Raw genomic sequence first — 17991 nt, 5'->3', positions numbered from 1 at the left:
AGGAAGAACGGGACGTGACCAGGCCCAATGGCCATCTATCCCAGTTCACAAATGGTAGGGGATAAACATCCACCTGGCCATAGCCTTAGTTGCAGGAATTCCCCATCTCCTACCCCCACCTCTTACTGCCACCAAAGAGGATTATTTTTGTCTTAAAAAAAAACTGTCCATGGGTCTAAGAAAAGATCGTAATCTACCCAGTGAAATTCCTCTAGAATCCAAAAGCCCGAAGGATGACCTCACAATTAAGCACGCTGGCTTCCCTGTGGCTTTTCCTGTACCAGGTAAGTTCTTCACTTACGAGCTGTCAGATCCACCGAGGGATTCATTCTCCTTGCTGCCCGTTACTCTACTTGCAGCTGCCACTGCCCACTTCACGACGGGTTCATGCTGCAGCAGATCCCTCCTCCAGCACTCGATCAGCTATGCTGCCCCAGCGCTCACCCGCGCACACAAAGAGAAGGCTGCCAGGTACCTAAGTCTTTCTGGAGCCCGGGGAAGCCCCCAGGCTGAGATCACAGGGCCCAGCCCTCACTTCAAAGGAAGGACACGATAGCCCGGTAGGAAAATTGCAGATAAAGCAGAAGCAGGGTTTGTTGCAAGGAGCGCGAGTCAGCAGGCCTGAGGGGGAATCAGTCAGTAGTTCCCAATGACTCCTGTGGAGGCGGGACTGTGGCCTAGAACACATCCTGACAAACATTTGGGGAAGAAAAAGGGAAGGAAAGTTGGGTGTTTATAATAAATATATATAACTCTATTATAATTCTGTATCAAGCAATGGTCATCTCACAGTGTTCGTTCTCCTTTAAGATTGAGCCTAGGGTAATTCCCTGGCGGTCCAGTGGTTAAGACTCTGTGCTCTCACTGCAGAGGGCCCGGGTTCAATCCCTGGTCGGGGAACTAAGATCCTACAAGCCGTGCAGTGCGGCCAAAAAAAAAACAACAAACGATTGAGCCTAATACATTCCCTGCACTCACGATCATGGCAGTCAACCCCCAGCAGGTTTGGTGGCCTGCAGGTCGCTTAGACATGCCCTATACTCTTCTGGCCAGCTTAATTATGAGGGTCTATAGGTTACACAGCTGTATAAAGAGAGGAAAAGAGAAGATCTTAGGTCAGCCTAACACTGCTTTTTATAGGAAAAGAAACCAGTTACATGCCTTCTTCTTGTGGATTGTTGGCTGACTTTCATTTCAAAGAATCCTAAGACCAAAGCAGAGACCTACTCCCCTTTAACGGTAAGGTGCTGGGAGTAAAGAGATAAATAAATGCCCAGCTCTGAGGGACATTATAGGCTTCAGCAGTGGGTTTCATCTCTGGCTGCATACTGTATATAAAATGTATATTAAGTACACAGATTAAAATATAACTACAGAACAAGGGCATGTGTATTACAAATTGAAGCATGCTACAAAAAGCGGGACTGCAGCGGTTCAGAAGAAGGGAAGACTCTCTTTCACTGACTGCTATCCTACTGGATGAGAAATCAGTGCCAATAATCATACCTCCCCATATAAGGAAAGTGTTTGATGTGGATGTTCCAAAGAACATCATTGCCCTGCCTTTCATCTCCATGCCACCAACATTCGTATGCACCAGGTACTGTGTCAGGTACAGGGGGTACACAAAGAGAGGTGAATGAAGACCAGTCCCTGTCTTCAAAGAGCTCACAGTTAAACGAGCATGGTAGACAGGCATACATACAATAGGGAATACAATGGATGCACCCAGGTGGGCACAGAATGCTTTGGAAGGACACAGCAGAGAGGTAACTGAGGTTCTCAAAGAGATCAGAGATATAGTACTTCAGCAGGGTATTGAGGGATGAGTAGGAGCTCACTGGGATTTGAAAAATGGAAAGCACTAGGTTGGTATAATACATTATTCAGCAGTATATCCCAGCAAACAAATACTCCAAGCATGCTCGATTACGTTTCTTAGCCTTAGGCCCCTGTTTCTGCTGAACTAAGTGATGCTGGTGCTATGTAAGAAAAAGAACAGATCTTAAACCTCTGGAAGAAAGTAACATGTATGAGACTTACAAAAGCCAGAACACTGGCTTCTGGTGAACTACGGAAGGGATCAGTATGGGTGACACAAAGCATTTTCCAGAACTGAAGTCATATATGGGCAGAACAGACTTCTTTTGGGGAAATGTATTAAGAACATGACACTTGGAAAAAGAAACTACTTCCTTTCATGTCACATTTAAGAACTAAGTTGCATCTTGCTCCGCAATTTTAGTTTTTGGAGTTGATTTCTGGTTAGGTCTTTTTATAAACCCAAAAGAATTGTCTCCAACCAAAGAAGAATGGCTAATTCTAGCTCCACTCCTGGATTGTTCTGTGATCTTCAGATAATCACTGAATCTTCATAAATAAATTCAATCTTTCATTCAGCATTTACACAGTGTCTAGTATGTGCCCAGGAGGGCAGGGGATGCTTTGGAAGGCCAGTGTAGGAAGGGTAGCTAATACTCCCCAGAGGCAGCAGAGGGCATTACACTTGAGCAAGGTATTGAAGGATGAGTAGGAGCTCACCAGGGTCTAGGGTGAGAGATGAACAAGTTACAGTTCCCACCCTCAAGGAGACAAAGTATAATGGGTGTTGGCCATGACAACTCAGGCCGAAGATGACAACAGGTTGCTACTGAAGGACAAGAGAGGGGCTCCCAGCAGCCTGAAGAAGGAAGCTTCACAGAGGAAGTACACTTGAGCTGAATTAGGAAGAACAAGTAACCAAACCATGGGGGGGAGGTCACGTTTCAGGCACAAGGAACAACACGTGCTAAGGCCGAGAGGAGAGCAGAGACAATGTAGTGTATTAGAGAAACTACAGGTAACCTGGTGTGACCGTAGCAAAGAAGAGGGATGCGAAAAATAAGACCAGTGGAGATCAAATTAAGAAGGATCTCGTATGCCTTTCTCTGGGGTTTGGACTCTTCCTGTCTAGATAAAGAGATTTCAAACAGTGGAATGGCATGATGAGCTGTGCGTTTCAGAGCTATTATTCGGGTGACAGTGTAGCAGATACAGCAGGTTGAAGAAGACATTGGCCAAAGATGGCAGGGATGCTAGGCCTGGTGGGATTAACTGGTCTCAGCACCCCACATGGAAATCTGGGTAGAAATATATATATTTCTATCCCAAGAGGCCCAGAGGAATGTGGGAGGGTTGATTTTTTTAGCCTTTAGGGGTTTTTCCAGGTTACGGAAGGATAACTGACAAATATAAAAAGTATATATATAAGGTATACAATGTGATTAATGGTCTGGTCTATGTGTACAATGTGAAATAGTATACATATACCAATTAACATACAACTGTGTAACATGAAATACAATCACGTTAATTAATACATCCATCACTTTTTTGCTTTGTTTTGCTTTTTGATACGTTGAAAACACTTAAGATCCACTCTCTTAGCAAATTTCAAGTATACAACACAGTATTATTAACTATAGTCACCATGCTGTACATTACATCCCTAGTGTAGTCTTTAGTTTTTGTTCAGGATTCCAGACAGAACTGTGCCTCAGTTTCTGGTTATTTTGGAAATGAGAGTAAACAACTAGCTTAGAATGGTGATTAATAAAAAAAGCTAATGAAGTTGGTATGCTGATAACAAATATGATTATGTGGGAGGCCACTTAAATGAGCAGCCACTGGACCACCAGTAATAATCATATTCCCAAGAGAATAATAACACGTTATTCGGGTTTTGGCCAATAGGACAGCCCTTATCAGTTTTATAGAAAATTTGTCTAAATTTTTATAAAGACTCTACCAACAAACATAAACATTCTACAAAGACTAAATATCTGCAAATGGTCCTCGAATATGTAACTTTTGTATAAGTCCATATACAAAGAAAGGAGAACAAACACAGTGACACGATGGATATCTCGGTAAAAATTAAACTAGGAATATCTAGTAGGAAGCAAAATAAATATCTAAGCACCCTGTCTTTATTACATAGCAAATAATAAAAAGCTGAAGGAAACATCAATTCACATGTGGTGGGAAAACAATCTCTCCCTAGCTATATCTATTCCTCTCAATAGAGAAAGCAAAATTAAGACAAGTATAAACGTAGCAGCAGTTCTAACATGTTTATTTGGCATTATGGAAGGGTTCAGTGGAGAGCAGGACACGTGGGCTGAAAGTATTAATTTGGAGACCATCAGCATGGGAGTAGGTGCGATTGCCCAGGAAGAGCATAGAATAAGAGAGGAGGAAAGACCTCGGGGGAACACCAACATTTCGGGGCTGGAAGAGGAACCAGGGATCCTTGAGAAATATGCTTAAAGAAGTAGAGGAACTGGCTCTATGACATCATGGAAACCAAGAGAAATGTATTTCAAGATGAATATGGCTATGAGGCAAATGTCACAGAGAGGTCAAAAATGCTCTTATCTTTTTGTCCTCCCGTCCTTTCCCTAGAGTTCACTAAAGTTGACGCCTTGTCATTTTCAGGTCAGAAGAGAAATGGCCAAGTGGCACCAGAGGTCTGCTGATGTGTTTCAGAATGTTTCAAGAATTTCCAGGCTCTGGACATTTGGTACTCCTTGAGCAGCATGAACAAAACCACACAGCATGCCTCAAGAAAGATTTTCCTTTTGGTGGTAAATGGTACCACCGTGGCCATATATCACTCAGCCTTGTTGCAAAGGGTACTCTTACGATGTCACATTTATTGCACTTTTGCAACATGCTGGGCATCACACAAGACACAGAGAGAAACACCGTGTGGTTTGGCGAGCAGCTAAACTGTAGCTAGTAGCATTTAGACATTTTTTCACAGGAAGGATTATGCTCAATTCAAACAGCTCATATTTGCCAACTGTCGCCCCAAAGACTTTGTCCAGCAAAGATGCAAGTATTCAGCCTAGACTAGTACCTTCTCAGCCCAGCACTGCTAATGTGCTTCATGACCTTGAGCACGTCCCTTGGTCGCTCTGAATCTATTTCCTCACATGTAAAAGGTGACCACCTCACCAAGAGGTTGTGAGGATCAAATGATCCACACGTGGGAAATGCTTTGAAGTAATTTAAGATTTTTTACCCACAGAAGATGTTTACAATTACTGCCACAGACTTCACAGGCCATAAAAAAAAAAATCACCACCATTCACTGAGATTTGATTATGTTCCAGGCACTCTGCTAAAAGTTACTCATGTACAAGTTCACATAACTTGCAAAACCACTTGTATTATTATTTCCATTTTACAGGTGAAACTGACATTCAGAGACATCAGTTCACTCGCCAAGGTCACAGAGTAAGACTAGACAATCTCAAAGACAAATACCATATGATGCCTCTTATATGTAGAATCTATTAATAAAATATGACCGAAATGAACCTATCCACCAAACAGAAACAGACCCACAGACCTAGAGAACAGACTTGTAGTTGCCGGGGGAGGGGAGGGGGAGTGAGGACTGGGAGTTTGGGATTAGCAGATGCAAACTATTATATACAGAATGGATAAACAACAAGGTCCTATTGTATAGCACAGGGGACTATATTCAATATCCTGTAATAAACCATAATGGAAAAGAAAAACAAAACTATGCAATCCCATGTCTGTGTGACTTCAAAGCCCATGCTCTTATTTATGCTTCCTCAATCACATTACAGTTTTATGTGATATGATGAGTTCTCAGTTACTCACAGCTTTTGCATGGACACAAATGCTCTTAGGGCTTTGAAGTGAGTGAACCGTGCCTCCACTCTGGTGTCTGGGACCAAAGCCTGGAAATGAGCAGACCCCCTGCCCACGACACAGACATTTCAGCATGAGAATCAAGGGCAGAGGAGGGCCTGTGGTTAGAGACCAGACCTCTGGCTCCACCAGCATCAGGAGTCTTTTCCATTCCTCCTCTCCCAGGTTTCTGTACCAGCATATGAAGGTGACATTACTGAGGGCTTCACGATTTCAAGGGAAAAGCTGTAGGACTAGAGGGGACATTGAAATGAACATGAAACATTGCTACAGTGGCCAAATAAGCATGTCTGAAAATGACACAGGAAATGAGGAAACTCGCATGGGTTAATTTTATTTTTCACTCATCTTCTTAAGTGGAAATGAGCATTGACCCCCTAGCCTGTGGTTAAGCAGAAATAAAGACTTAAAGGAAAGCAGGCAACAAGTCCTGTGAAAATCGGGTCTTTGGCAGCAAGGAACCATACTGTTTCTCTGTTACCTCAGGGTTCTGCCCCTTTGAGAGCACCTCCTTCCAAGGGCTGTGGTAAGGATAATAATAAGATCTACCAGTTGTTGAGCACTGACTATAGGCCAAACATTGTGCTAAACGCTTTCATACAGTATCTCAATTCATCCCCATAACAACTCAATGAGGTATTAGTGTCGTGCCCATTTTACAGATGAGGAAACTGAGACTTGAGGATAAGTAATTGACTCAAAAAAGGTTACATGGCTAGGAAGCGGCCAAATTGGGATTCAAATGCCGGTCTAGCTGATTCCAGAGTTGGTGCTCCTAATGCTTCTATCATAACAGATGAAGGGGTTATTAAATATTTTGGGAAGTATAAAATACCATATACATGCTCGGGGTGGGTCTCCTTACTTAGCGCTCCTCGCTGTATTCAAGTGAATTCAGGCAGGCAGGTGCATTTTGTCCCTCCTAAAATTCAGCCAGTACTGTCAGTGTTATAAATTGCTTTCGGTGAGTCTCAGCATATCGGCAGAAACGATCAAATGTAAATTTGCCGAGCTATTTCCCTAAAGCTGTCTCCTGGTGGAAGTGGTGGCTAAATCTTAATTAAGTACAATATTTCCATTAAGGTCTAAAAGCTCACTTTTATTCCTCTGCCTTATGCCCAGTGACAAAGCACTTTGTTACACAATCTTCTATGTGTCTATGAGGCAGTTTGCTTTGGGAAGTGTCTTCCCTAAATCCTGACTGCTGTTTCCAACCACTCATGGGCCCTCAAGGCCTTTTGGAGCCTGAAGACCACTGAATTACATGATAAAGACTCCGCTAACCCCAAACTTCAAGACTGCTGCCTTGTACTACGGTTTCATGGTGACTTCATCTTTCCCATTCAAATGAAATTCAAACTCAGGGGCAGAGTCTGTGCCTCTCACCCATTTGAATTTCCCTCTGGGCCTTGTACTATGTGTGGCCCACAGAAGGTCCTCAATCTGAGCTGGTAATGCCATTGGAATCCTGGAATTGAGGGAGAGAGGCACTGGATCTGTCCTGACCACATGTTGCCGCCCACCCACCCCGTTTAGTTTCTTAATCGAGTTTCTCAAGTAGCTGCCCTGGGCCCGGCATTGTGTTAGGCACTGATAATCCAAGATAAGTAAGGTGGTGTGGTCTCAGCTATCAAAGAAGTTCTCGATCTAATGATGGGTGTACATGGGGTGAGGTGGAGAGGTGGTATCCCAGAGTATAGGCTCTTCCCCATGGTGTGCTGGAACCCATATCCAATGGCAGCTTGGTCATATTTTGAAGTGTTTTTACTCCAGGGAGACTCCAGCAGGGGCAGCCATGGACTAGGGAGACTCCTACAAGGTGCTCTTGTGGACTAGGGTGGCACATGGCCCTGGCACCAGGCTCCTGATCTATTGGTTCACTCCTGGGTTTTTTTTTTCACCCTCTGCAGGGAAATCTACAGTCTGTCTGGAGTGCAAGGAAGTTTCTTCAGCTTGTCTTTACCCACGCCTACTGAGAAATCTCCTCTGTTAACTTGTTAGTAACAGCTGTTGAAATTCCAGTGGGGTCTACATGTGCTCGTGCACACTCACAATAGGAATGTGTTTTATCATCCAGCTAGCTCATTAACCTTTTCTTTCTCTTTCTTGAATACCATGGTCCAGGGTTAATAGGGGAAGGGTAGACCTGGCTGGATGAGAGGTACCTGCTGGAAGCAGGACTGCCCTTTCCACGTGTCTAATCAGCAGGCAATTCCAGATCATAAACAAAAAATCAAAGACACACACTTTCACATAGGAAACCATTAGGAGTGCATAAAGAAACGCAGGCTTCACCTCCCCCTGCCCTTGGGAGAGAAATGAGGTGGCAAGTTAAGCCATAAACTTCCAAAAGATAAACAAACCATTGAAACCCTAACCTCTCTGGAAAGGAGTGGCTAAGGTTCTGCCTATTAGAGGTGATTTCTGCAAAAGGAAACTATGGTGAAAGGATGTAAAACTTGACCTGAGGGTTTGAGCAGCTTCTTTTTAATCCTAGACATAAATCTCACTCCTTTCTGCTAGAAAGATCCAGTCCCATTGGCACCTGGCTGAGAGCAACACTCTTCCTTTTAGCCAGAGGTGAGAAGAGAACTAGTGGCAAATAGGGGGGAAAAAAGTGACAGCTGTGACTACGAACTACTGCCTGTAATTGGGTGTGTTACAGTGTGTGTGTGCGTGTGTGTGTGAAGTGAGAAAGTGTGCGAATGTGATAATATCAGTGCGGGGGTATGTATAAGAGTTTGGGAAAGTATTACATGGGTGTGTACGTGAGAGCATGGGTCATTATTAGTATTATTGTGAATCTGTGTCAAAATGAGCGTTGCCATGTGTAAGTGTGATTACGTGTGAATGTGACATGGTTAGAGTGATTGTGCCAGTGCTGAATATATGAGTGGAACGGTGTAATTCAGAGTGTACAAAGATAGAAGAGTTTAAATGGGTGAGATTGTGTTTATGGTGTGGGCATGTATAAATGTGAACATATGAACACGTATGCACACGTGTGTGTCCATGACTTATGAGCTGTGTAAACATGTAACTGTGAGGAGGAAATAGTGGTATCAGTGCAAATGTGTTGGAGTGTATGAAATTGAGTGTGTGTATGACCATATGAGAAACAGGCAGGGGAAAGTCAACCTATGTCTGCGTACGGAGTGTGTGTAATTGTGTAGGAATTTGAGGGAGGGTTAAGGGTGACTGCATCATCTGAATGGATGTGAGTGTGTAGGTATGACTGGGAGAGTGTGAGAACATAAGAAGGAACGTAAAGAGTGTGTGAGAACGTGAGGGTGGGTGTATGATAAGTGTGGGTGTGTGTCAGTACGGAACTGTGAATATAGAGACGTGAATATGTATCAGTGTGCGGCAGTATGAATGTACCTGTATATAGTGTGTTCAGAAATACGACGGTGTGTGAGGGCGAGGGGGTAAGAGTGATCATCACTATGAATGTGTCCAGTGTGAACAGTGAGTGTGAGTCAAGGAGGTAAATCTGATCGTGTGAACGTACAAGGGTATGAGTATGTGCTTGTGAGAGTGAGAGTGTACGTGTGTGAGCACCGGAGGGTACCAAAATTATCTGGGATGCTGAGAAACCCTCCAGAAGTGTCTTTCCTCCCAAAGTCACAACATGTGTCCAGTTACACGCAAGCACCTTAGCCCCTCTCAACCTCTATCTCCTCATGGGTAAAAACAGTGATGATAAAAATACCTACCTCGAACTAGTATCACTTTTATAATCAGAAGCAAAAACAGCAACTATCAGAAAAAAATTCCTACCTTGCAGAGTCACTGTAGGATCAAATGGTCTCATGCAAGTAAAATGCCTAGCACAGTGCTGGCAACAGTAGACAATAAATACAAGTTATTATTGTGGCTGTCATGGAACACCCAGGAGAGACCCAGGGGCTTGCTTCTTATTTTAGCCAGTTCTAGTTACCTTCTGTTGCTCAAGCTCTATAGAGGATCCCCTGCCAGAGCATCTCTGGAAAGCTGAATGCATCAGTATCGGCAAGGCTGTAATTTCATACCTTCAATTTCACGGCCACAACTCTGGAGCTTCCCCTCCATGAGATGGCATCACAGAAGCACCTGCCACTGAGCTGCAGTTTTCCTTCGTCCTGTAGGCCCAGGACAGGCTCAGTGTGAAAGGAAACTGCATTGCATATTCCTTGTTTGTTTTTTGTTTAGGTCTCTTTGTTTTTCTTGTTGAGTCTTTTTTTTTAATTTTGGTTGTTTGGTTTTCACTTGGGCAATATGAGAGATGTCTCAGCAACTGACAAAAAGACGGAAGACCAGACAGGGAGACAGAGGGACGGTAAGATACAGATAGCTGGACCGCAGCATATAGCAACAGAAGGCCAGACAGAGACGACAACAGAGGAAGCTATCATGGCTGCCTGAGAGGAAAAGAGACAGGTAGACGATCAGAGAGGCAGGCCAAGAAACCTGAAAGGAGTGGACAGGAAGAGAGAGAGGCCCAAATGGAAAAGCTGTTAGGGAACTGTCAGACACTTGAGAGAGACTAGAGACCTGTGAAATCTGGCCCCTACTCCTGAAGACCTTACACAGTCCAGTTTACCAGCCAAGATGAACACTCCAGAAACCATGCAAGAATTAGTTAAGGCAGCAGAGAAACAAGGGCTACACTACATGCTACAGACTCAGGCGTCGTTGGAGAGCTGGGGGAGGAAATGCTCCCTGGTTGGGTGGTAAGACAGAGGGAATGTTCTGGAAGGTTTAAGTTAAGCCTGCCAGGCCCAGAAGCTGGGATGGATGGGATAGGGGTACACTTCGAATAGGAAGGTAAAATGAAGGTTATGGGGCAGTAGAAATTACAGGAACCAACTGGTGAATTTGGGGCATGTGGCTGAAATGCCACTTCAATGTCAGGAAAGCAAGAGGAAAGGAAATGACAGCTTGATGGGAAGCATGTCTGTGTTACACTAAAGCTCTTAGATGGAGCTTGACATTTGCAAAGGACTTGGCAATGACTGTTAGCTTGTTTCTCCTGCTCACTCCAGGATGTAGGTCAAGGCTGTCAATCCCATGTTAGAGATGGGGGAACCAAGAGACCAAGCGCAGCTGCACAATCCCCCAGAAAGTATGGGCTGTGCCCTGAGGCCTGGCTGGTGAGGCCCAGGCAGGGTCTTTCCACCAGGGAGCTCTGGTGGAAAGGTGGCATTTACCTGGATTTGGAGATCCCTAACTCCCTGCCCTGGAATCCATTACTCACCTCACACAGCCACCGCTGCAGGACCTCAGCACAGGTGGGTGCTGCCCGTGAGAAGGGGCCGGGCTGCCTTCAGCTCCGACGGGCTCAGTGCTGGGCACACCAGCTGCCACAAGATGCAAGGACTCAGCTGCTCTTTCTTGGGGGAAACCTGCCGAGAGAAGCATTGTGGGGGGGCGGGAACCTCCTTCCCCACCTGCTACTACTCCATGCAACCCCCCAAATATCACACACACACACACACACACACACACACACACACACACACACACACACACTATACAGAAAATCCCTTAAGAAGGTAGATAATCAGAGTCAAGAAGTGTAAAAAAAAAAAAGCCTCGGTACATGGGAGTCCGGAAAGGGCACTGAGCTGCGAGTTCCAAGTTGAGAACTGCTAGCACTTCACCACTCTGGATCTGCTTGCCGGTGAGTGGAAAAGACCTGCCCTAGTCACCCTGGACAAGTGCTGAGAGCACTCTATCAAATGACAGACGTGAAATATTTGCATATTTACAGGAGGTGGTAGAGTCCAGTGAACAGGAGGAAACTGCGAGATGGTGGCAGATGCAGGTTTGGCTCTGAGGCTACCTGAGCTGCCTGAAGACCCGGCTGTTCAGCCTGTTTCATCCCTCACCCCCAAGTCTCCACCGCCATTTCCATCTCCCTCCTCAACAACCTCCTTCACTGGGTTGGTGGGCAGGGTTGGGGGAGCACTCTGAGGTCCCCTGATTTGCTATCATCTCACAGCTGCTGAGGGCCTCGGCCTCTGATCCTAATTGGAACTTTCCTCTACCTTCCTCCAATCTCTGCCACAGGTATGCCTTCTGTAGTCTTCCCCAGATTTTGGGGGGCGAATACATACTGGGGTTTTTAGGGGGTTACAATTTCCCCTGTCTTCCCCAGAGAGGTTTCCATGTCCAACCACAAAGGAGACAGGGTCCCTTTAACCCTTCCCTTTCCTGCCCTTCCCCACAATCACTTGAACCTCTCAAGGAGGAGACTGATATTCCCTTGATAGGACCCCAAGCTCTGCAATCCTTCCTTCCCAAAGACATGGATGGATGGATGGATGGGTATCTAAAGGTGGAGAGAGTAAAACGGAAGCCTCAGGGAGCCAGGAAAAGCCCCGTTCTTCCCAATTCCCCTTTCTAGAATAAAAAGACCAAGCCATCCCCCAGGTCTGCCAGTTGCTGCTGGCAAGCCTCCAGAGCACGTCTGGCCCCCCAGGGCCCTGGCATCCCCTGCAAGAGTCCCACACGCACACTCCAAGCAGCCTTTCCAAATGCTACCCATTGCACTGCTGAGTGGTGTGCCACCCCCGCCCCCAATGCATGAGCTCATCCTGCAAGGGCGTTGGGGGGGGTGAGGGAGGGAGGGCTGCCGTAGCTCCAGAGAGGGGCGGGACTTGGAGAGGGCCCAAGAAGAAGGGCCGCAGGAAGGCCCCTGCGCATCCCCAGGTGGGGGGCAGCGCCAGAGGACCTGGGGGAGCGGGGCGCTAGTGCACCAGCCGGTACTAACCAAGCAGCTCCAGGTTTCTGTGCAAGATCAAGAGCTTTCCTTGACCTACCTCCACTTCCCCTCAGCTGCTTATTGCTTCCACGGCAGCCCGCTTTGAACCCACCAGCTGCACAGCCGGAGCCAATGCAGAAGCAACGGGCAGGACACAGGGCGCCACCTGGTGGCCGCACTCCTGTCACCCGTCTGGGGGTATGCTGTGGTGGAAGCGCGGGCACGTCTGTGTGAGCACGTACGGGGTCGGGTGTGTCTGAGCCGCAGCCTGCGCCACTTTGCATTTGCATGCCTGCACCGTGTCGTGCGTGTGCAGCCGTGTCTACATGGTGTTGTGCATGTGTATCATGTCAGTACCGTACTGTGTATGTGCGCCGTGGGTCTGCAGTGTGTTGCATGCGTATTCCATCTATCCCGTGCTTGGGGAGCCTGTGTCTAATCTATATTGTGTGTCATATGTCTACGCCACGTTGTGTGTCTGTATCTTCTGTGTGTTTATACTGCCCGTGTATGCACCTGTGGCTTAGCCTCCTACTGGAGGCTGGGGTAGAGATCAGTGCACCCCTCATGCGCCTACCAGCACCCCAGCCTTGCTACATTCCGGCTTCCTGCCAGCATCTGTCTGGGGACTAGGGCTGCCACCTCTTTGGTAGGGGAGGGAATCTGTGGACCACTCTCTCCGCCACAGAGCCCTCCCATGGCAGGTACCTGTCCCAGCACTGAAGATAGCTGTAAATGTTCCAGAACCTTTTTCAGACCCAAAGAAGGAAACTGGGCACGGGGGGTGAAGTGGCTCCCTCTCTCAACTCCCAGCCCCAGATGGGCCTACAGGAAGTTGCAGCCGCCTGAGTTCCTCAGTTGGAAGGACTGAAGCCCTTCTCCACAGGAAGGAGCAGCTGCAAAGGGGGTTAAGCTCTGACATCGGAGCTGGGCCAGGGGATGTATCCGGAGCTCTGCCAAAGGTGTCCCCGTTGAGGTCACTAGAGGGCGCGATTGTGCTGACTGTTAGGGGTAGTGTCTCTAGAAAGTACAGAATTCTAAAAAGCCCACCTGACTCAGAGAGAGGGGGGTGGTGAGGAAGACAGAAGGAAAAGGATACAGACCCTAAGCCGGGCCTTTCCTTCACCCTCACCCCAAGCCCTTCTGTTTTGAGGCTGAGTTAGGGAGTCAGGGCCACTAACGCATGTCCGCCCCCCTCCAGGGTGTAAGATCTGTGTTAAGAGCCCCACGGCTCTTTTCAGGGCCTTGGTTACAGGGGCAGATTCTCCACTTGTGCATCTCTTTTCCTCCCTGTTCCCATTCACATGAAATAAACGTAAGGCCACCCTGCTGAAAGAGATGAAATGTGTGTAGTGGTTGTGGGTTTGTTTTGTACTGTTTTCCTCCAAATTAGAGGCACGCCAAAAAGTATGATTTAAAAGGGGTAAATTGGGGGGGGGGCTCTCCTTTAGTGAACCTGTTTTTCATTACCAAGAATAAACGGACCCACTTCCTAAAATGTCACCATCATCTTAGAAACCACCTCGTTCAAACCCATCATTTGAAAGACAAGGAAATTGAGGCCCGGAGAGGGGCAGAAACACTCAGACCAGAACACTGGCTTCTGGACTCCCAGGGTTGGTTCCACCCCGGCTCCTGGTTCTCTAGTCCCTAAAAAATCTTCCTTCTCCAAATCCAGGACCCTCCCACCTCAGGGCAAAACCCTGGCCTCCATCTCCACTGTGTGGGCTCCAACACCGTCCTAGTCCATTTCAGTGATCAGGTGCCCAGGCCTTTCTGTGATTTCCATTCCCCACCAGGAAACTGTTCATCTCTTTCCAGTCTTCAAGCTCCGCTTCCCTCATTTTGCTTCGCGCCCGCAGACCCAGCTGTGGCCATGCCATCTTGCCCCTCCTCGCATCCCCCTGGACGCAGCGCCGATTGCCCCAACCTGCAGATAATTGACCGACTGTGCAAATCAGACACGGATCCATCGCATTGATTAACGTTTCCAATTAAACTCCGGGTTAGGCTGTATTAGTGACTCCAGTAATCACGGCGGATGTAAATGCAAACGCCTTCCAAAGTCGCGGAGCGTGGGAGGAAGCGACACATTCTGGGAGGAAATGGAAACAGACTGCCAGACCCGAGGGTTCATCTGGTACCCCTAAATCAGATTTGAAATGTATGGCTGTCACTTGATCCGAGGCCCAGGCTTCACACCTGAAAGGGAGGACTCTGGCCCTGGGCGCGCCCCGGCCTGCCCTTTCCCGCCCCCTGCCGGAGAAGCCGCGTAGTGCTGAGCTGGCAGCCGAGTTCACCCCAGGCCCTGCAGAGGGAACCGCCTAGCCTCTGGCCGGTGGCGAGGTTGGGGGACAACAGGGCAGCTGAAGCTTAAGCTGCACCCTAGATGCCTCAGCAGCTTCACTTACCTTCTAGGGCAGTGGTTTTCGCCGTCCCTGGTCTGCACAGGGTCCCAGGGCCCCTGGGAAGGAGGGCTTTCTTTCTGAGCACAGGCAGAGATGCCCCCATGCCTGGAGCAGGGGACCCAGACCTGGCCCTGGCCCACCCCAGGTAAAAGCAGTCAACCTACCTGTCTCGGCCAGATTCGAAGCTCCCCCAGTCCGTTCTGGGGCCCTGGTCCCCCACTCCCTTCTCCTTACCCAGGAGGAAGAGCCATTTGTAGAGGCTGCTGCTCATCAAGTTTCTTCTCCTTCCCTCGACCAAAGCTACTGGCTCCTGAAGGTTGGGTTTCACCGGTGGGAACGCTATTGATTCCCCAACTACGGAGCAATCGTCCCCCTAAGTCTGGGCTGAGCCACAGGTGCCTCAGCCACCAAAACTGCCCCCAGTTCACCAGGGAAATCAGGGCCTTTGGGCTCCTGGTAAGATGATGGCTTTTTTCTTCTCTCTCTCTTTGGCTTTGTTCCTACCTACTCCCCTGACCTTACCTACCTACTCTATCTGATTTCTAGATCTAACTTTTTTTTTTTGGGCCTTGGCTACCCACTTTGACTTCATAGTAGCTTAGTCTCTGACCTCACAATAACAGAGTCTCTGATGAGGGCAGCACCTCCCAATCCCCGAAGTTATTCCTCATTTCCGTCTCTTGTCACGTCTGTCTGCTCCCTTCCCCCCAAAAGACCTCAGAGCAACCCGTGGGAATGGTCAGCTACTTGGAACGTCCTTAGGGTGTTGTGGCCCCATGCCTGTACCTCTATCACAGGCAAACCCCCTTTTTCTGTTAGGTCTCTCCTACAAGGCCCACTTGCCTGCCTGGAGGCTTGGAGGGCCTGCTCCTTGACATCTCAAGGGCCCCCCTGGCCTCGAGATTCGCAGCTGTTGGCTTTTACCCGTCCCCCCTCCCCCAGTCTCTGGCTATTTTGCCTCTTTCCTGGGGGGAGGAGGATATGATATTTGTATCCAGAAACAGAGCCTTACGTGGCTCTCTCCAAGCCCTGGACTGTTAATCGCCCATTACCACATTAAGCCCCTTTGCCCAAAGGTCTCCCTGATTAAAGGCCTCAAGAACCAAATCACAGACCTGCCCAATTATAATTTTGCAGATGGCCCAGTGAAAACCGCACTGACCTTTACACCTCGGTCATTCCAGAACAGGGCCACAGTGTTGTCACCGACAGGAATGGACTTCCTTCTGTTCCAACACCTCAGACAGCCATACAGTTGGCCTGGATTTGAGTCTGCAAAACCATGAGGGGAGCGAGACTAACATGGCTAAAGGCTTCCCTGCTGAAAACCATTTTTTAAAAATAGCACTGCAACCGCCCCCTTCATGCTTCCCAAAGCCAAGCCACTCACCCTTCTCTCCTTCGCTTCTACAGACCACAGCCCAGAACCCTCAAGTCCAGAGTCTGGCACTGGATTCTGGAAGGTGGGACCAAAAGAACAAGTGGAGCCTCTGGCTCCCTCCCTGCGGGCACCGCCCTCCCACCGCTCCCGCACTCCACCCCTCCACCACCACCGAGGGAAGGAGAACCTGCCAGAGCAAGAAATCGAAAAGGTCCAATCCCTCCGAAAGTGTGGCAGGAATCCTGCCAGAGCAAGAATCGAAAAGGTCCAATCCCTCCGAAAGTGTGGCAGGAACCTCGCCAGAGCCAGTTCGCAAACTGAGGGCAAGGCCCCCTGCAAGCTGAGGGGGACAGGGAAGGGGGGCAGTGGACCTGATGACCCTGCTCCCCAGACAAAGACAAAGGCCAACTGAGGGACCCCGGGCATTCTAGGGACATTATTGCATCATTCTAGTCCTCGCAGGAGAAGAAAAGAGTCCTCCTCTGATTGCCCCCCCCCACCAAAAAGGGGGAGGGGGAATATAGAAAAATAAAAGAAAGGGGGGAAAGGCGCCCGTGTAAGAAAATCGTCACTTTTTCTGTTTGCTCGGGTTGGGCTGTTCCCCCTCCCCCGGACTTGCCGGGGCCGCGGCCACACCCCCTCGCCTTGGGGGGGTAGGGGGCTGCCGTCGCTGCTACAGTGGCTGGGGGAGGGAGGCGGGAAGATGGTATAAGACTTACAGCCTGACGTAGCTCCGGGGGCGGATTTAGCCTCAAGCGGCCCAGGCCCCAGTAAGCGAGTCTAGGGCTTGACCCAGCGAAGGGGCCCTGGTCCTCCGGGAATGGCCCCGACACACCCACTTGTCCGGGTTCGCGAGCCGGGATCGTGTACACGGTGCGCCGGGTGTCAGGGCTCTGGGGGAGCCACGTAGGGGACTCGAGGCCGGGGCGCCGCGACAGCGGGAGCAGGGTCCGGGCAGGCAGAAAATCTGCCCGGCCGGCTAAAAGCAGAGCCCAGCCGCCACCCCCTTCCCCAGAGCGAGCCGGGTGCCACCCATCGCGGGATTTACCTGCCACTGGTCCAGCCACCCCGTCCAGACCTTGCCTCTCCCTCCGAGCGCTCGGGCTGGCTGGCGGGGCTGGGGCGCCGCAGCCCCGCGGCCGCAGCCGCAGCCCCGGGCTCGGCCCGCTCCCCACCCCCCCGGCTCTCCTCCCGGCCCTGCACACTCGCTCCGGGCCGGGGAAAGCTGCAGCCCCCCGCGCGAGACCCCAGACGGTCCGCCGCCCACAGCTGCACGCCCGCGGTCGAGCCCTGCTCGGCAACAGCTCCCTCGCCCTGATCCTCTATGACGTCACCCGGGCTCTGCACCGCGCGGAGGCCAATCAGAGCCGGAGCAGAAAACTAAAATCACCCTGAGTGGGCTACTGGGGACCAATCTTTTGTTTCCAGGCAGGAAGCGCCGGGAAGGAAAAAAAAAAAATGAAGGGGAGGGAACAGGGAGAGGGAAAGGAAAAGGAGATGGAAACTTCTACACTGTCAGGGTTGTCTAGACAGAGGTGTGGCCCTCGAGAAAGAGGCGCACCTGACAGTGGGAGGGGAGGGCGGTTATTGAGTGTATCTTCCTCAACTGCCCCCGCAGGAAGACTGGGATTTCAGATACATTTTCAGGGGAGGAAATCTGTCCAGCTACACAAGCACTTTTTACTGGGGGCAAATGGTTTGGATTTGGGACACCACCTGTCAGGCAACCA

General features: G+C 49.1%; 1 protein-coding gene across 15 annotated transcripts in view; it reads right to left on the bottom strand.

Annotated features, from left to right (window-relative positions):
• The window catches only part of PAK3 (p21 (RAC1) activated kinase 3), a 275538-nt gene that overhangs the window by 101103 nt on the left and 156444 nt on the right, over positions 1-17991 (bottom strand). The window contains exons 1-6 of one of the 15 annotated variants that reach the window (XM_068532416.1): positions 17310-17413; positions 16271-16336; positions 16043-16152; positions 14884-15234; positions 14403-14618; positions 10964-11111 (exon numbers count right to left, since the gene is read on the bottom strand). The exons of 1 other annotated variant lie outside the window; for it this stretch is intronic. The gene's annotated coding sequence lies outside the window, so the exon portion shown is untranslated. 13 more of the 15 variants (XM_068532419.1, XM_068532418.1, XM_068532421.1 and 10 more) reach the window with 13 other exon arrangements.

This window comes from Eschrichtius robustus, chromosome X, assembly GCF_028021215.1.
Source record: "Eschrichtius robustus isolate mEscRob2 chromosome X, mEscRob2.pri, whole genome shotgun sequence".
Classification (NCBI taxonomy): Eukaryota; Metazoa; Chordata; class Mammalia; order Artiodactyla; family Eschrichtiidae; genus Eschrichtius; species Eschrichtius robustus.
This window is presented reverse-complemented; position numbering and strand designations above follow the sequence as displayed.